The 16947-nt window shown below is 42.3% G+C and overlaps 1 protein-coding gene across 2 annotated transcripts in view; it reads right to left on the bottom strand.

Moving 5' to 3' along the window:
• Positions 1–16947, bottom strand: part of LOC145344818 (testican-3-like) — a 522820-nt gene that overhangs the window by 320924 nt on the left and 184949 nt on the right. The gene's annotated exons all lie outside the window — the stretch shown is intronic.

The following is a 16947-nucleotide window of genomic DNA, read 5'->3' as shown; positions in this document are numbered from 1 at the left end:
ATGTGCAGGGTGGGTGTATTCGCCATGCCAACTTGTCCCTCACTATCCCAAGATGTGTAGGTTAGATGAGGTTAGCAGTGGTAAATGTGTGGGATTACAGGGATAGGGCAGGGAAGAGGGTCTGGGTAAAATACAATGTCAGAGAGTTGGTGCAAACTTGATGGGCCAAATGGCCTCTTCTGCACTGTAGGGATTCTTTGATTCTACTTACCATTTCGGCACACACAAATAGGAGGGTAAAAATTGTGAGGTTCTGCAGCAGTGATGAGCCTTGCAACTATGCCCAAGTATGTCAAGATCAAAGGGACTAAGCTGAAAAACCTGTTTCGAATTGCCCCTCAGAGAGAAAAGGAAATTGTGGTGCAATAGCATGAGCGGACAACTGAATGTTAACATTACCACAACTGTACAAACCTTCGCAGGAAAACTGCTGACTACTATAAAAAAAATCCTCATCCAGCATACAAAGAAAGATCTTACATGGTCATTCCCCTCTGCAGAACAGTATTTTATGGACAGGAGACCGGTTAATTTTAAATAGTACCAACTTCTTCTCTCACCAACTGGCCATAAATGAAAAGGCGTTTTGATTTTTTTTCTCCATTTATAAGCCACAGCCTATTTCCCAACATCTCCATTTTGGTGTGGTCCAATTCCTATTAAGGATCCCACAGCAAACTCAAGATAGGATGAACTCAAGGGAGTGCGTAGACAGGCACACGCTCAAAATGGACGGTGGTGGTGGTGGAGAGGGGGGAGTCGCAACATTGCTCCTTTTGCATTTTTACAGTAAAAGAGAGATAGCGAAAGTAAAGATTTATGTTGCAGAGACCACACAGAAAAAAACAGTGTTCTATGTGGGTCCCAGAGCCTAGAATCTAAGTCCAACAAGTTACTAATTCAAGGAGGTTTGAGAGCTGAGAACCAAAACTGATTCATTCAGTTTTTCCAGTGATGTTGACTTCATACAAGGTGATGGAGAGGTGGACCAGTCTTGTAGGCAACAGTATATAATTCCAGTAGAAACAGTGCTGCTGATGGGGGCCACGTATTTAACCTGAGCTACAGCTCATTTTCTGTGAGGCTGCTTATAGGATGAGACTTTGTAATATAGCAAGGCATATTATTGGTTACACAAGCTGGAGGTCCATGCTACGTGACTCCTACTTCTTCACATTACTTTTGACCAGATACGTGTATCCTTTGCCTGGGTCCCCAAGATGGTTAAATGTCTCAATCACTAAAGACTGAAAGGAAGATTGTGAGGCCCTTTTTCCTGGGTTGGCTAGCCAACTCAGGAAATGAAATGCTGACGGCCTTTGGACCGCTCTCTTTGAATTTGGTCTGGGAAATCATCAGTGGGGTATTAAGGTCTTTTTAGGGCTATCAAAGTGCAAACTTCTTTGATACTGCGAGGTAGTTCCTTTTCTTCGAGGATCACAGGCAGATATAGATTCAGGCATTCTTTGTCCAGTTTTTTTAAATTTTAGAAATAGCATTGAGAATATCTGTATATATTTGATTTGATTAGTCCCTTCACAAGTAGCTTAGTCAGAAGGTAAAGCAAAGCAGGTTAAATTCCCACAGGGTTTCTGCCAATCACCTGTCATAATCCTAATGACTTGTTAAAACCAGGTTAGAAGGGGTGAACTGACTCCTCTCTATATCCCACTTTTGGGTTGGTTGGAACAGAGTTTGAATTTATAAGGATATTACTAATTCAGTATATATACTTAACTGTATGTAGTTTGATGGGAGAAATAAGTCAACCAGGTTTCTTAAGTTAACAAGTAAAGAATTTTGTTGTTAAAATTTACTTAGGGCAAAGATGCAGAACTAAAATAAGGGTAAAAACGCATACGTATGTCCAACCACCTGCTCAGACAAAAACAACATTAATACAATCCCCACCCCCACCAACTCTCCTGGCCCTACATCATTGCCCCAAACATATTTGCGGACTGCCCGGATGTTTGTTTACAACTGGAGGGGCACTTTCCACAATAGATGCTGGTATTTGGGTTTCTCACTGGAACAGTCACAGTTAGTTAAGTCTCTTTCTTCTAAGATGCGTTGGTCTTGATTCAGAATCTTCTTTTAAGAATTCTTGGGGTCTTTTGGTAGGTTTTCAAATCACAAACAGCTCAGCTTCAATGACAGAGATTTCAGAGAAAGAAAAGGGTAAAGTTGTTGCCCCTTCTGTCACTTGTGACAGTCTATTAGTCCAAATCCTATATATTTTACACTCAGGAGCTGAGTCCACAGAAAATAGGAAAAATAGGAATACTGATCTGAACTGGTTTCGTACACTTTAAAATGGAACACACCAGTAAGAAGTCTGACAACACCAGGTTTAAGTCCAACCGATTCATTTGATAGTAAACTCACAAGCTTTTGAGGGTAACCTCTTTGTTAGGTGAATGGAGAGTTCTGGCCTCAGACAGAGCATATAAAGCACAGACAGTTTACAGATTAGAATGCGAATCTTTACACCTAACCTGCGAATCTTTACACTTCCTCAGAAGACAAACACGGGACACAGTGGGCAGAGTACCCTTCATCATCCAGTACTTCCTCGGAGTGGAGAAGCTACGACATCTTCTCTGGACTCTCGCGAGGGCGATCCCCACGCCCCCACTTCTTGCCTTCAGACAACCACGCAACCTCAAACAGACCATTGTTCGCAGCAAACAACCTAGCCTTCAGGAGAACAGTGACCACATTACCACACAACCTTGCCACAGCAACCTCTGCAAGACATGCCGGATCATCGACATGGATGACATCATCACACGTGAGAATACCATCCATCAGGTACATGGTACATAGTCTTGCAACTCGGCCAACGTTGTCTACCTGATACGTTGCAAGAAAGGATGTCCCGAAGCATGGTACATTGGGGAGGCCATGCAGACGCTATGACAACGGATGAATGAACATCGCTCGACAATCGCCAGGCAAGACTGTTCCCTTCCTGTTGGCCAACACTTCAGCGGTCACAGGCATTCGGCCTCTGACCTTCGGGTAAGCATTCTCCAAGGCGGCCTTCATGACACACGACAGCGCAGAGTCGCTGAGCAGAGACTGATAGCCAAGTTCTGCACACATGAGGACGGTCTCAACAGGGATCTTGGGTTCATGTCGCACTATCTGTAACCCCGTGACTTGCCTGGGTTTGCAAAACCTCACTTACTGTACTGTCTGGAGACAATACATATCATAAGAACATAAAAATATAAGAAATAGGAGCAGGAGTAGGCCATCTAGCCCTTCGAGCCTGCCCCGCCATTCAATAAGATCATGGCTGATCTGTCGTGGCTCAGTTCCGCATTCCCGCCCTCTCCCCATAACCCTTAATCCCCTCTCTGATCAGTGCTCCTTCCACTCACATTGTTGGCCACTTTAAGACTTGAATAGCAGGTTAGGTGTAAAGATTTGCATTTTAATCAGTCATCTGTAAACTGTCTGTGCTTTATATGCTCTGTCTGAGGCCAGAACTCTCCATTCACCTGACGAAGAGGTTAACCTCGAAAGCTTGTGAGTTTACTATCAAATAAATCGGTTGGACTTAAACCTGGTGTTGTCAGACTTCTTACTGTGTTTACCCCAGCCCAATGCCGGCATCTCTACATCATGACACACCAGTAAACCAGGGACATACGAATACTGGTCTAAACTCTTTACTTCCTTCTTGGTCACATAACATCTCTCTGGTTTCAATCTGGGCTTATGTTATTCCCTGTCACTGAGAGCTCTGTAGTCTGTGAGACTTCATAAAGCAGCTTGTGCCCTTCACAAATGCATCATAATAGCTGCTGTAGGCTAGTCCTTTATTTAGCAAAATTGTTTCCACAAAACTAGAAATTCTATTAAGCCCTTCTTGCTCTTTTGAAAATGTACATTTGTTATGAAAATTCTTTAGTTAATGAGAATGTATCAAATTAGCGGACATTTTATTATACTGCCCACTCTGTTAGGCAGGCATAAATAAAGTTAGCTCAATAATGACTGCCTGCAGTTGAGCATGTGTTAATCTTACTCTGCAATACACAACAGAGAGGCGATGATGAGGATAGGATGGAATGTGTTTTAATGTATTTGAGAAATTAAGGGCTTAAGAACATTATGACATGATTTTTGGAACTTCTAAATTTGGCTCTAAGTTGCACAAGGGTGCAAAAAGAAGATTGGAAGAGCAATACTGATAGGAGATTTGATAGTTAGGGTAACAAGTGTTTTTGTTGCCTCAGACAGGAACCAGGATAGTATTTTGCCTCCAGGGACAGAGTCAAGGATTTTGCTAAGCAGTTGTAGAGCACTCCGAGGGGTGAAAGTGAACAGCCAGCAGCCAATGTCCACATTAGGGTCAAAGACAGGCAGAAAGAATAATGTGGTACTGCAGTCAGAATCTAGGGAGTGAGGAAATTACAGACAGTTGCAAGAATTATAGAGTAGTTATAATGGGGGACATTAATTATCTGAATACAGACAGGAATAATAACATGGAAAAGAGAAGGCAAGAGTTCCTAAAGTATATTCAGGAATTTTTTCTAAGCAGTAACTTTCCAATCCAATGAGAAAAGAGGCATTTATAGACCTGGGGGTGATTCTCCCCAAAAAATTCAAAGTATTGAATTTGTGTGAAAACTGAAGGAAATCATGCTGGTTTTTACAGTGGGAGTTCAGAATAGAATCCCCCACACTCACAATTTTAAAAATCTTGTTATTGGGACTTATTCCCACCTGGGAAGTCCACAGCATAGCACTGAGTAGGCCACTGTGCATGTGCTGATCTGTCAGCGCCGAGATTGGCATGTGTGCAGTGGCCCCTGTGTCGGCTTCCCGATTGCTAGGCAGCCTCCCCACCCCCACGCTGGCCTCTTTCCCTCTACTGACAGTGGAACCCTCACCCCCACAGATCGCTCCTATTAGGCCCCATCCCATTCGCACTTTGCCCCTTGAGCATAGGCTAGCACTGCCAAGGTGCCAATGCCTAGGGTGCCCCCCACCTCTGGCTTCTGACCCTCCGGGGGTCCTGGTTTGCCCCCACTTCACTCCAACGAGCTCAGGCCATCAGAGCCCCGAAAGTGAGGAGCTCCTGTAAACCCCACTGGAGTGAAATACTCCTGGAAGGGGGAGCAAAGAGGCTAGTGGGCCTGGACATTTCAATCCCGGGCCTGCTAACAACATTTAAATTATATTAAAATGAACACTAACGTAATTTATGCAGCTCCTTGCCTATTTCCAGTGTGGAGTTGACGGCGCCATAAATCCAGCATTGAGAGATGCGCCGAGGGCCAGACACCCAGCACCAGTCCCGCGAATCAGGTGCCTTTTAAACCTCCCGGCCCGCTGCCCTGATTTTTAACACAGCAGGATGGGAGTATCGCTTGAAAGTTATGTGGGCCAAGTGGATCAAGTGTCAGTCAGGAAATATTTGATTGACAATGATCATTGTATCATAAGGTTTAAGATGGATATGGAAAAGGACAAGAAACCTTCCAGTGGAAGAATAATTGACAGCGTGAAAGCCAGCTTCAATAGGGTAATATCTGGGCTGGAACAATTGCAATCAAAAGTTGGCAGGCAAAAATGTAACTGAATGAATAGGCCGCCTTTAATGAGGAGATTGTTCAAGCACAGTCGTGGTATATTCCTACTGTGGTGGCTTTAAAAGATAGGTTGCAGACCACGAAGTTTCAAACGAAGAACTTTATTGAAAAAATATTAACACTGCAGGCTGCTAAGATAGATTGCCAGTTCGCCCATGCAAATTGCCTGTGGTATAATTAGTGACATCACATGTTTGGTCTCTTAAAATGCCCGTGTTCCACTGCAAGGCTGTTAAGTGAGGAAACATTAGAAATAACATGAACATACAACAAAAGGAAAGGTAGATCAACAAAATCCAGAGCTCCCTTGATATGAAATAGAGAATAAAATGTAGAAGAAAAAGCATGCTTATGACAGATGCCAGGTTGACAATACAAGTGAGAACCAGGTGATATGGAAGATTCAGAGGTGAAGTGAATGGCCTCCGGTTCCAGCAGTGAGGCCAACAGTATTTTCATGGTTGGTTAATACAGTTTCTGATAAATGGTAACCTCCCGGGTGTTGATAGTGGGAGATTCAGAGATGGTAATGCCATTGAATGTCAAGAGACAACGGTTACATTCTCTCTTTTTGGAGCTGGTTATTATCTGACACTTGTGTGGCATGAATGTTACTTGCTATAGAAATGACAGAAAGAGATATAGTTGAGAATTACAAGGGACGTCCTCTGTAGTTTGGCAAGATCCAGGCCACAGCAGTTATGATCACACAGTCTCAGTCAGAAATTTAAATGCCGTTATTGCCATGGTAGCCATCATTTGTATGTTCCCATTTCCAGTCAAAGTCCTATGCCTTTGTAAAGTTGGTCATATGCAGACCGGGAGGATGTGGCAGTTGAGAAAACTAGAATTTTCCAGATCACAGTAAAACTCCAGGCTGCAGTGATGCTCCAGGTTAAGGTTGTGGCAGCTAATTCAGGAGTCTGGGTTTCCTCGAATGTGCATATGACAAATGTACAAATAGAAGTTGATGTATTCAACCAGAAAGATCAAGAGTTGCACTCAGTCAGATACGCAGAAAAAAAGCATACGCAAAATATAAATGAAAGAGCTGAAGATAAAATGCCAGCACCCACAGTAGAAATGAAGATTGGAGATTCATAACATAGCTTCACTGTTGACACATCAGCAACTCTATCTGTTATCTCAGAAGGAGAATATAAGTTGTCCCTAAACCATGTTTCCTTATGTAAAATCAGTATGAAATTGAGTGATTATTCCAATAACTGTATTCCAGTGTAGGTGAAGTTAGTGTTAGATTGGAATATGATAATGCGTCTTGTTGCTTGCCATTGATGTTACTCAGAGGAAGTAAAACTTCCTTATGGAAAGGGATTGGTTTAAGAAAGTACAATTAAACTAAACGGAGTTATTCAGAGTAAGAATCAATAAGAACATGTCTAACATTGAGGAAGTGTGAAGAGAACACAAAATGGTGCTTGAACAACAAAGACTGTCAGTACAATATTAAATGTTGTAAGTTAGCAGATCATGCAACTGTGGACATTTTTTCAAGATTCCTGTGAAGACTGATTCATTCTTAGCCACTGAGTTTCTTGCAAATTATGTGCCAGTGTCTGTTAGAAAAAAAGTAACTAAGAAGCTTGCAAGGATGTGAAGCTCAGTAAAGTGCTCAATTATGTTCTGAATGGCTGGCCTCAATAGTGTGATGATGAAAAATTGCAGGAGTATTTCACATTTAGAAATGAACTGAGTGTAGGTCAAGATTGTCTCCCATGGGATTTAATAGTCATTATTCTACTATGATTTAAAGACATATTGTTAAAAGAAATTCATCAAACACACATGGGGATAGTTTGTATGAAAACTATTTTTAAAATAGCAAGAATACTATCTTTGGCATTCAAAGATAGATGTAAATATTACAGAATTACTGAAAAGTTATGATCTGTGTCTCAGAAGGTGAAATGATTCATGTAAGATTCCTTTCAACCAATGGCGAAATACCAGAAAACCATGGGAATGAGTGTATGTCAATGTATTTGAAGTGCAAGTGAAAGTGTCTTTTTTGATCAATAGCAATAGCCTCAACATTTATTCATTTGCTATGTCCAACACCCAAATGTCAAAATTAAAGGTTTTTAGAAGTTGGTTTGCAAATAATGGATTGAAATATTTCTAGTAAAGTGGATAGCTTTATTGTGAAGATATCTTGCAGAAGTATTTGCTAGGTGACAAGCTAGGTAGTAATTTGTATATCTTTCTTTGATAAAGGCTATACAATTTTCGATTTTCTTGTAGAATAATCCCACAATCTACATAAACTTGCTTACATAATAAGATAGTGTTCGAACACAGAAGAAATAAATATGCAACAAAGCCTGTTAAATTTTCAGGTATGGATATTGGTTTTGTCATATTGTATCCTGCAAAATTCTGTACCTGTGCCATTCGGCATTTTATTTGTGAATTGTTCTTCCAAGAGGGGATGGAGTGTAATAAATAGCTGAGCATTTTGTAACACTGCCCTCTCTGTTAGTGGAGTATAAAGTTAGTTTAACGATGGTTGCCTGTTCTTGAGCATGTTTAATCTTCCTTGGTAAGTACAAGAGGCCATGTACATTACTTAGTTAACTTTCAGCAAGTTAATCCATTTAATTTTAGACACATATAATTTGAGAAATATACTCCAACAAACTGTTTTTCCCCTATGTATACAGAGTCACAGCTTGTCCTCCCCTGTTGTCTTTCATGTTACTACTATTGCTCATGTTTCTAAAGCAAAAACAGTGCTGTTGTTTTTGTATATAAAAGCCCAAATGATGAAAACATACTTTGTCAACTAAAAAGATAGCCTCAGTGAGAAATCTCAGGACCTACATCAGTAAATTGCATGTGTAAGCTGTTCTATGTCAGTCACTGTCTGTCAAATGAATGCATTTAAAAATAATCTGTAGCCTTGTAGCCATGATGGATGTAGCAGGAATGTTAATATTGACTTTTCAGCTCACAACTTACAGCAGTTGTGAACATCTGAAGAATAACCGCAATGACTCATTTTTGTTTGAACTTATTTGCTGCCTGTCACAGTGAACTACTAATGATAGCAATATAATGAGTGAGGTTTTATGCATTAACCATAAAAAGTATTAATCTGACATACATTTAAAAATGAGTAGACTTGAGATTCCTGGGGCTTCACTAGCCTTGTGCATGGGTGGACTAACATAGGAATTTCCATTGGCATGGATTCATTGCATGGTGTAGATACCCCTGCAGTGGTAGTCACAACTTCCTGACCCTACAAATGAAAAGTTACTTAATGTATTTTAAATAGCACTAACTGTTACAATACCCATGGGGAAATCTTAAATCAAGATCCAAATTTAATGAATGACCCCCAATGAAGAAATTACCAACAATATTCCAATTTGTGTAGCAAGTTACACATGAACCAATAGGTAAATTTTACTTGACATGGAAAAACAAATTTTATTTTGAACAGTCAATACAGCAAAGATGCTTCTTATATAATCATTATCACCCACATCACTTACTGTGGGCATGTGGCACAGTTCCAGAACATACTGCTTTTTGTTCATGCAGGGTAAGTTATAAGTCCTTTCCAACAGCAGCCTTCACCTAACAGTTTCAGCAAGACACACTCCAATGAACCCACTTTGCTTCATGTCATGATAGTCCTGATGGTGCCACTTTCCAGTGTTCCTTTTCAACTGATAAAGGGATAACACAACGATTCAAGAGCTGGCCAGTTCTGAAGAAAAAACACAGCTCTTTAGCATCTTTGAGCTATTCACAGGACTTTCCAGTTTTTAAATCTTTTTAGCCAGCTCCTACATTGCCTCCAAGAATTCCTGTCTCCTTTTCTGCCAAATAGAAAACTGACTTCTTCCTGAAAGTGATGCACTTCTTCATCTCACAAAGATCCTCTTCTCTCTCAGTCTGTTTTTCCTTTGTGACCAAAGCTGTGTCTTCACCCTGCAGCTCTTCTGTTTGTTATTCTCCTTTGCATCTGGCCATGTGGTTTCTGGTCTTAATTTCCCTCCAGTTGTTACTGTTTTCAAGTCAAGAGGAGCCAGGTCACATAGATCAAGATTAGATATTATCCACTGTAGTAAATGCAATAATTGACAACTACCAGTTAGCTAACAAACAACAATGGGTTTATTACTATTTATAACTATAAACAGAGTGCTTTACCAATGTGTTCATTCTCAGCTTTCAGATCAATCTGGCTGCAACTCTGCCCAGAGATACCTATGCTTATTCCCCATCAGACAATTGGGTCACATGACCCTACTGATGTGGGTCCCTAGCTACTACATCCCTCCCTCTACATCCCTTATCATCAACGCATTTACAACTTATACAATTTCAAAACGTTATCAATAATGAACACTTTTAACATGGTTTATTAGAAACTCAGTCTGTCAGCAGACTCTCTCTTTCTCTGGGAGCAACGTAGCTCAATTGATTGAGGTTCAACTGTAGAAGTAGTTGCAGTTGGATTTGCTTTCCCCAGTCTCTCTCCTGGTACCAACACTATCACTTTCCACTATTTCCATGGTTCTACTGGGAGCAGCACTTTGTCTGTTACTGGTCGAGCAGTCACCTACAGTCCTTGGACAAACATCATTATTTGCTGGTACAATTGGATCTGGCAGTGACACTGCCTCCCATCTCTGCAGATGATCTATGTGTTTCTTCAGAAACTTGTGCTGCACTTTCAATTCATAGAACAGTGACCCTGTCCTGGTACAACAACTCCTGGGACCCAACTTGGTCCACTTCCAAAATTCTTTACAAAAACTGAATTACTTATCTCAAATGCTCTTTCCACTTTTGTCGAATCATGGTTTCTCATGCTATCTTGGTTTCTAGTGATGCGGGTGGTTGTTTCTTCATACCAGTCTTGAAAGTCTAAACTGCGTGCTCAACCAATCTGTTAGATGAAGGGAGTCTATGTAATTCAACACTTATAAACTCTGTTACATTGTCTGAGATAACTACTTCTGGTATGCCATTAGTAGCAAAGGATTAGCGCAGTTTCTCGACTGTGGCATATGAATTGTGAACTGAATTTTGAACACCTCCATCCATTTTGAATGAGTATTCACTCACAAAAGGAACACTGCAATCATAAATGGACCAACATGATCAATGCAAACTCTCACCCCAGCCAACCTGGGTGCTGTAGCAGGTAACTTCTGCTGTAATTGGCACTGGTCACATTATTTGATACTCCTTTCCATATCAGCAATGATATCAGGCCACCAAACATAGCTTCTTGCCAGCATTTTCATCTTTGATGTGCCTGCATGGGCACTATACAGTTCTTCAAACAAGAACTCTCTTCCTGAAATTGAGTCAGCCACTCTCGCTCCCCAAAAGATGACACCATGCTCGTAACCAAGCTCATCTCTCCTGAGCTGAGAAGGTTTCATTTCCTCCAAAGCTCTCTCATCCTGCTTCCCATGTAGTATCATATGTTTAATCCTCGATAGTAGTGGGTCTCTATGGTAGCTATGTGAGCCCTGAGCCGATGTTCAAAGGTATATCCATAGGGCATCAAGAAATGTGCCCATTCTTGTATTCCAGCAGAAGTAAGTGGTGGAATTACTTTGTCTTCCTTGAAAAGCCCTAAAAGTAGCTTGTGGTCTGTGATAATACTAAAATGTCTCCCATATAAGAACATAAGAACATAAGAAATAGGAGCAGGAGTAGGCCATCTAGCCCTTCGAGCCTGCCCTGCCATTCAATAAGATCATGGCTGATCTGTTGTGGCTCAGTTCCACTTTCCCGCCCTCTCCCCATAACCCTTAATCCCCTCTCTTATCAAGAACCCATCAACCCGCTTCTTAAAAATACTTAGCGAGGCAGCCTCCACCACTTCAACGGGCAGAGAATTCCAGAGATTCACCACCCTTTGAGTGAAGAAGTTCCTCCTCAACTCCGTTCTAAACCGCCTCCCCTTTATCTTGAGGCTGTGCCCCCTAGTCCTACTGTCTTTTTTGAGCGGGAAGAGTCTCTCCACCTCTATCCTATCCATCCCATTCATCATCTTATACGTCTCAATGAGATCTCCCCTCATTCTTCTAAACTCTAACGAGTACAAGCCTAGTTTATTCAGCCTCTCCTCATAGCTCAATCCCCTCAACTCCGGTATCAGCCTAGTAAACCTCCTCTGCACTCCCTCCAGGGCCAAAATATCCTTGCGCAGGTGCGGCGCCCAAAACTGCACACAGTACTCCAGCTGCGGCCTCACCAATGCCCTATACAGCTGCAGCAAGACCTCCCTACTTTTATATTCAATCCCCCTCGCTATGAAGGCCAGCATCCCATTCGCCTTCCTGACCACCTGCTGCACCTGCAAGCTGGGTTTTTGCGACTCATGCACAAGGACCCCGAGGTCCCTCTGCACCGTCGCCTGCTGCAGTTTTTCGCCACGTAAGTAATAGTCCTTCCTACCATTCTTCCTACCAAAGTGGACCACCTCACACTTGCCAACATTAAATTCCATTTGCCATTTCCTGGCCCATTCGCCCAGCCTATCTAGATCCTTCTGCAGACTCTCCACACCCTCCGTGCAATTTGCCTTTCCCCCAATCTTGGTGTCATCAGCAAATTTCGACACCCTGCACTCGGTTCCCTCCTCCAGATCATCTATATAAATGGTATTGATGGTATGTGGATTGATAAAATTTCTTGATGCTGCAGGTAACAGCTAGGCCTTTTTTCCTATCATGGAAGTATCCGCTCCTCTTTCCACAACTAATAGGGTTCTTGATATATATCCAATGGCTCTCTCTGACCCATCATCTATTATATGGCACAACACAGCCACAACCCTTTGAGCTGGTTGCATGTAAGCACTATTTTCTAAGAGAGGTCGAAATGCGCTAATAATTATGATGACTCAAGTGCCTACTTAAATTGGTAAAGCCTCTTTTTGTGGTGTTTTCCAGTACCATTGCTGGCAATTCTTTAACAGCACATGCAATGGTGTTAGCAATGTAGACAAATTTAGGAGGGACTCACCTAATAGCTCACCATTCCAAGGAGGGATCTGAATTCTGAGGTGTTCCTAGGGGCACGACGTGCTTAATCACTCTCACTTTTCCTCCAACAGGTGTAACTCCTCGCATCCACCCAATAAGCCATCTCCTTTGCTTGGAAAGCACTCTTTTCTCATTTTAGGCACACTCTTACCTCCTGAAATCTCTTCAAAACTTCATCCAAATTGGTCAAATTTGTGGATTCTATTATTAAACCACTGTCCAAATAAACAACTCCAGGAAAAACCTGCGGCAAACTCTCCTTTGTGCACTGGAAAATGAAGCAATCTTACAAAATACCAAACAGTCTATGTGTACATTAGTATATCCCCCTTATGATTAGATATCCTCTTGATGCATCATCCAGTTTTAACGCATGGTATGCATGGTTCATGTCCAATTTGAAATTGTCAGACCCCCATCAAAATTAACGTACAGATCCTCTATTTTGGGGATGGGGTACCTATCCAGTTTCACAGCCTGTTTCACCATCAGCTTGTAGTCACTGCAGATATGGGGGCACAATTCTCCCTTTCCGACTAGCTGAATTTTTTTGCTGGGTCAGGCCGGGAGATTCGTGCATGCGCCAACTTGCGGAATTCGCACATGCGTTTCCGATGCATGCGAATCTCCCACTGCTGGATATCTGGCGTACACAGGATCATGCAGAAAACCAGCGGGACTAGCAGATAAGTACTTTAAGTCTTATTTTAATGCAATTTAAATGTAATTATCAGGCCCAGAACCAAATTTTCCAGGCCCATTAGCATCTCCCACCCCACCAATACAAATTCACTCTGACGGGGTTTAGATTAGCTCCTCATTTTCGAGGAAATAGCAGGAGACCCCACTGGAGTGAAAGGGAGGGCAATCAGTGCACCCCAGGGGATCAGGAAGCGAGGGTGGTACCCCCTGGGCATGGGCACCCTGACATTGCTGACCTGGCTTTGGGAAGTGTCAAGGGGCAGGGCCATGAGGCAAACCTGCTGCCACTCTGCAGACAAAATTGGTTGGGGCTGGAGGGAGGACAGCGATCGGGGAGGGCTGGGGAAGAAGAGTCTGCCTCCCATCACTGTGGGGGACCAAGGGGTCTGCCTCCTGTGGCTATTCACTAAGAACACCACTGTGATGGGGAATACCTTGCCCACTTTCATCTTATTCAATGACAAAATGCTCTCTTCACCAGTTTGGTAATCCTCCATACTACGCACTGGTGCTGGATTGTTAACTCTGCTGGTACCAGGCAGGCCTCGCTTGTTTTTATCTTTCTACTTCAAATGTTCTTTACTTCCACACACAAAGTACTCTGCTTCTCTAAATCTGCACATTTCCAGACAGTAACTTCCCCCGCACCAATAGCATTATTCACCCGCACCACTCTACGTTATTGCTAGGCTGTTACTTAAATTCTACTATACTTTGTGACTCTTCCACCTTCTGCGTTTATGCTTCTACTTAAACCAGCGCCTTCACTTCCCACCCCAACTGGTGGACCTCATTGCTCTGCATACTTTGAAGCTCCTGGGCACCCTTCTCAGCGCTCTCCATCACTGACACCATTTCCAGTGCTTTTCAAAAGTTCTCTCTGATTCAGTTAACATTTTTCTCTATATAGCTGTGTTGTTTACATCAGTCCCTTTCATTCAATGCTGATCCAAAATCGCAATGCTCTCCGATTTGTCATAGCCTTGCTATAAAGGTGGTAATGATCTCCCCGGGAGAATTTCTTTGCATGGAATTAAATTTGTATCTTTGTCAGGTCACTCAGGGCTTAGATTGGTAATGCCTCTTTGCCAGCTCAACAAGCTTGCCACATTTTAGTGTCAGGAGCATCTGGGGATGTTAAACTTTGGATCAAGTTATATCTCTGGGTGCCACATGCAGTCAGCAATATAACATTCTTCTTATCCTCCTCCTCTATTCCATTAGCACAGAAAACATATTATAAATGTTCCACATACATTACCAAGCCTTCTGTGGCAGCTTTGAAAGCTTATAATTTTCAGAGGAGAGGCGCATCTACTTTTCCCTCTTCTGTAGGCTGGACTCAATTGGACTTGTTCTGCAATGCTTGTAAATGAAGTTTCCTTTAATTTTTCATCGCAATCTGAGTTTTTGTTGTTTACCTCGTCACCAATTGGCAAACGCCAGTCAGCTAACACACAACAGTGGCTTTACTACTATTTATGAATTTATACAAAGTACTTTAATTGATGTCCTCAGTTCCAGGATCAATCTGGCTGCAAAGCTCGCGCTCTGTTCATTTCCGATTGGGCGATCAGATCGCATGATACACACCCCTTAAAGGGGCAAGCTACTACACCCATGAAAATAACAGCTATCCCTTTACAAATGAGGCAAACATGTAAAAGTCCTGTTCAAACATTCTTGAAGACAACTGTAAATGTCGCAGACATTTTAAGGTAATTTCCTTACAATAATGTTTCCAAGTCAATATATTTTCCATCTATAGAATATTATTTTCCTCTTGCATGATATTAATATAGCCCAATACCTGTTAGAACATAAGAACATAAGAAATAGGAGCAGGAGTAGGCCATCTAGCCCTTCGAGCCTGCCCCGCCACTCAATAAGATCATGGCTGATCTGTCGTGGCTCAGTTCCACATTCCCGCCCTCTCCCCATAACCCTTAATCCCCTCGCTTATCAAAAACCCATCAACCCGTGTCTTAAAAATATTTAGCAAGGCAGCCTCCACCACTTCAACGGGCAGAGAATTCCAGAGATTCACCACCCTTTGAGTGAAGAAGTTCTTCCTCAACTCCGTTCTAAACCGCCCCCCCCCTTTATCTTGAGGCTGTGCCCCCTAGTCCTACTGTCCTTTCTGAGTGGGAAGAGTCTCTCCACCTCTATCCTATCCATCCCATTCATCATCTTATATGTCTCAATGAGATCTCCCCTCATTCTTCTAAACTCTAACGAGTACAAGCCTAGTTTATTCAACCTTTCCTCAGAGCTCAAACCCTTCAACTCCGGCATCAGCCTAGTAAACTTCCTCTGCACTCCCTCCAAGGTCAAAATATCCTTGCGTAAGTGCGGTGACCAAAACTGCACACAGTACTCCAGCTGCGGCCTCACCAGTGCCCTATACAGCTGCAGCAAGACCTCCCTACTTTTATATTCAATCCCCCTCGCTATGAAGGCCAGCATCCCATTCACCTTCCTGACCACCTGCTGCACCTGCAGGCTGGGTTTTTGCGACTCATGCACAAGGACCCCGAGGTCCCTCTGCACTGTCGCCTGCTGCAGTTTTTCGCCACGTAAGTAATAGTCCTTCCGACCATTATTCCTATCAAAGTGGACCACCGCGCACTTGCCAACATTAAATTCCATTTGCCAGTTCCTGGCCCATTCGCCCAGCCTATCTAGATCCTTCTGCAGACTCTCCACACCCTCCACGCAATTTGCCGTTCCACCAATCTTGGTGTCATCAGCAAATTTCGACACCATACACTCGGTTCCCTCCTCCAGATCATCTATATAAATGGTAAATAACTGAGGCCCCAGCACCGACCCCTGGGGCACTCCACTAGTCACCAACCGCCAATCCGAATAGCACCCATTGACCCCCACTCTCTGCTTCCTATTAGACAGCCAATCCTCTAACCACGCTAACACCCTATCCCCAACTCCATGCCCCCTTACCTTCTGCAATAACCTCTTGTGAGGTACCTTGTCAAACGCCTTCTGAAAATCAAGAAAGACCACATCCACCGGCTCTCCTCTATCCACCGCCCTAGACACACCCTCATAGAACTCCAATAAATTCGTCAGACATGACTTCTCTGTGTAGATATTTTATTCATTGAATAAGTTGATTAAAGTTAATATTTTGGACATTTGTATATTGACATTTGTCGTTGAACTAATCACCATCTAGTGCATAATTCTGCATAAGTGAATGTAATGCTGCCAAAGGTCAGGTAGATCAACTAAAAGTATGCAAGTCATCCCTTAAAGCAGACACAGAATGATTTCAACAGCATCACAAAAATAGTCAAAATACTGCATGCATGATGGAGTTTGATGCTTACCTGGGTCTGAATTTAATTGTAATTTCTGATTTTTGTTTTAAATTTAATTGAATCAACTAATTGAAAATGCACAATCAGACTGCAGTGGTATTTTCATTTAGGATAGTTAATGAAGAAGCTGCCTGATCATACAGCTGTATATTATTTCACATCAGTAATGTAAATTTCGTTTCTGATTATGAAATTTATCACTTTTCAAACGCTAGCTACTATTCAACAGCATTTTAAAATTATAAAACAATA

This window comes from Carcharhinus amblyrhynchos, chromosome 1 (genome assembly GCF_965287045.1).
Source record: "Carcharhinus amblyrhynchos chromosome 1, sCarAmb.v2.hapA, whole genome shotgun sequence".
In the NCBI taxonomy this organism is placed as follows: Eukaryota; Metazoa; Chordata; class Chondrichthyes; order Carcharhiniformes; family Carcharhinidae; genus Carcharhinus; species Carcharhinus amblyrhynchos.
Note: the sequence above shows the minus strand (reverse complement) of the source record. Positions and strands in the feature narration are given on the sequence as shown.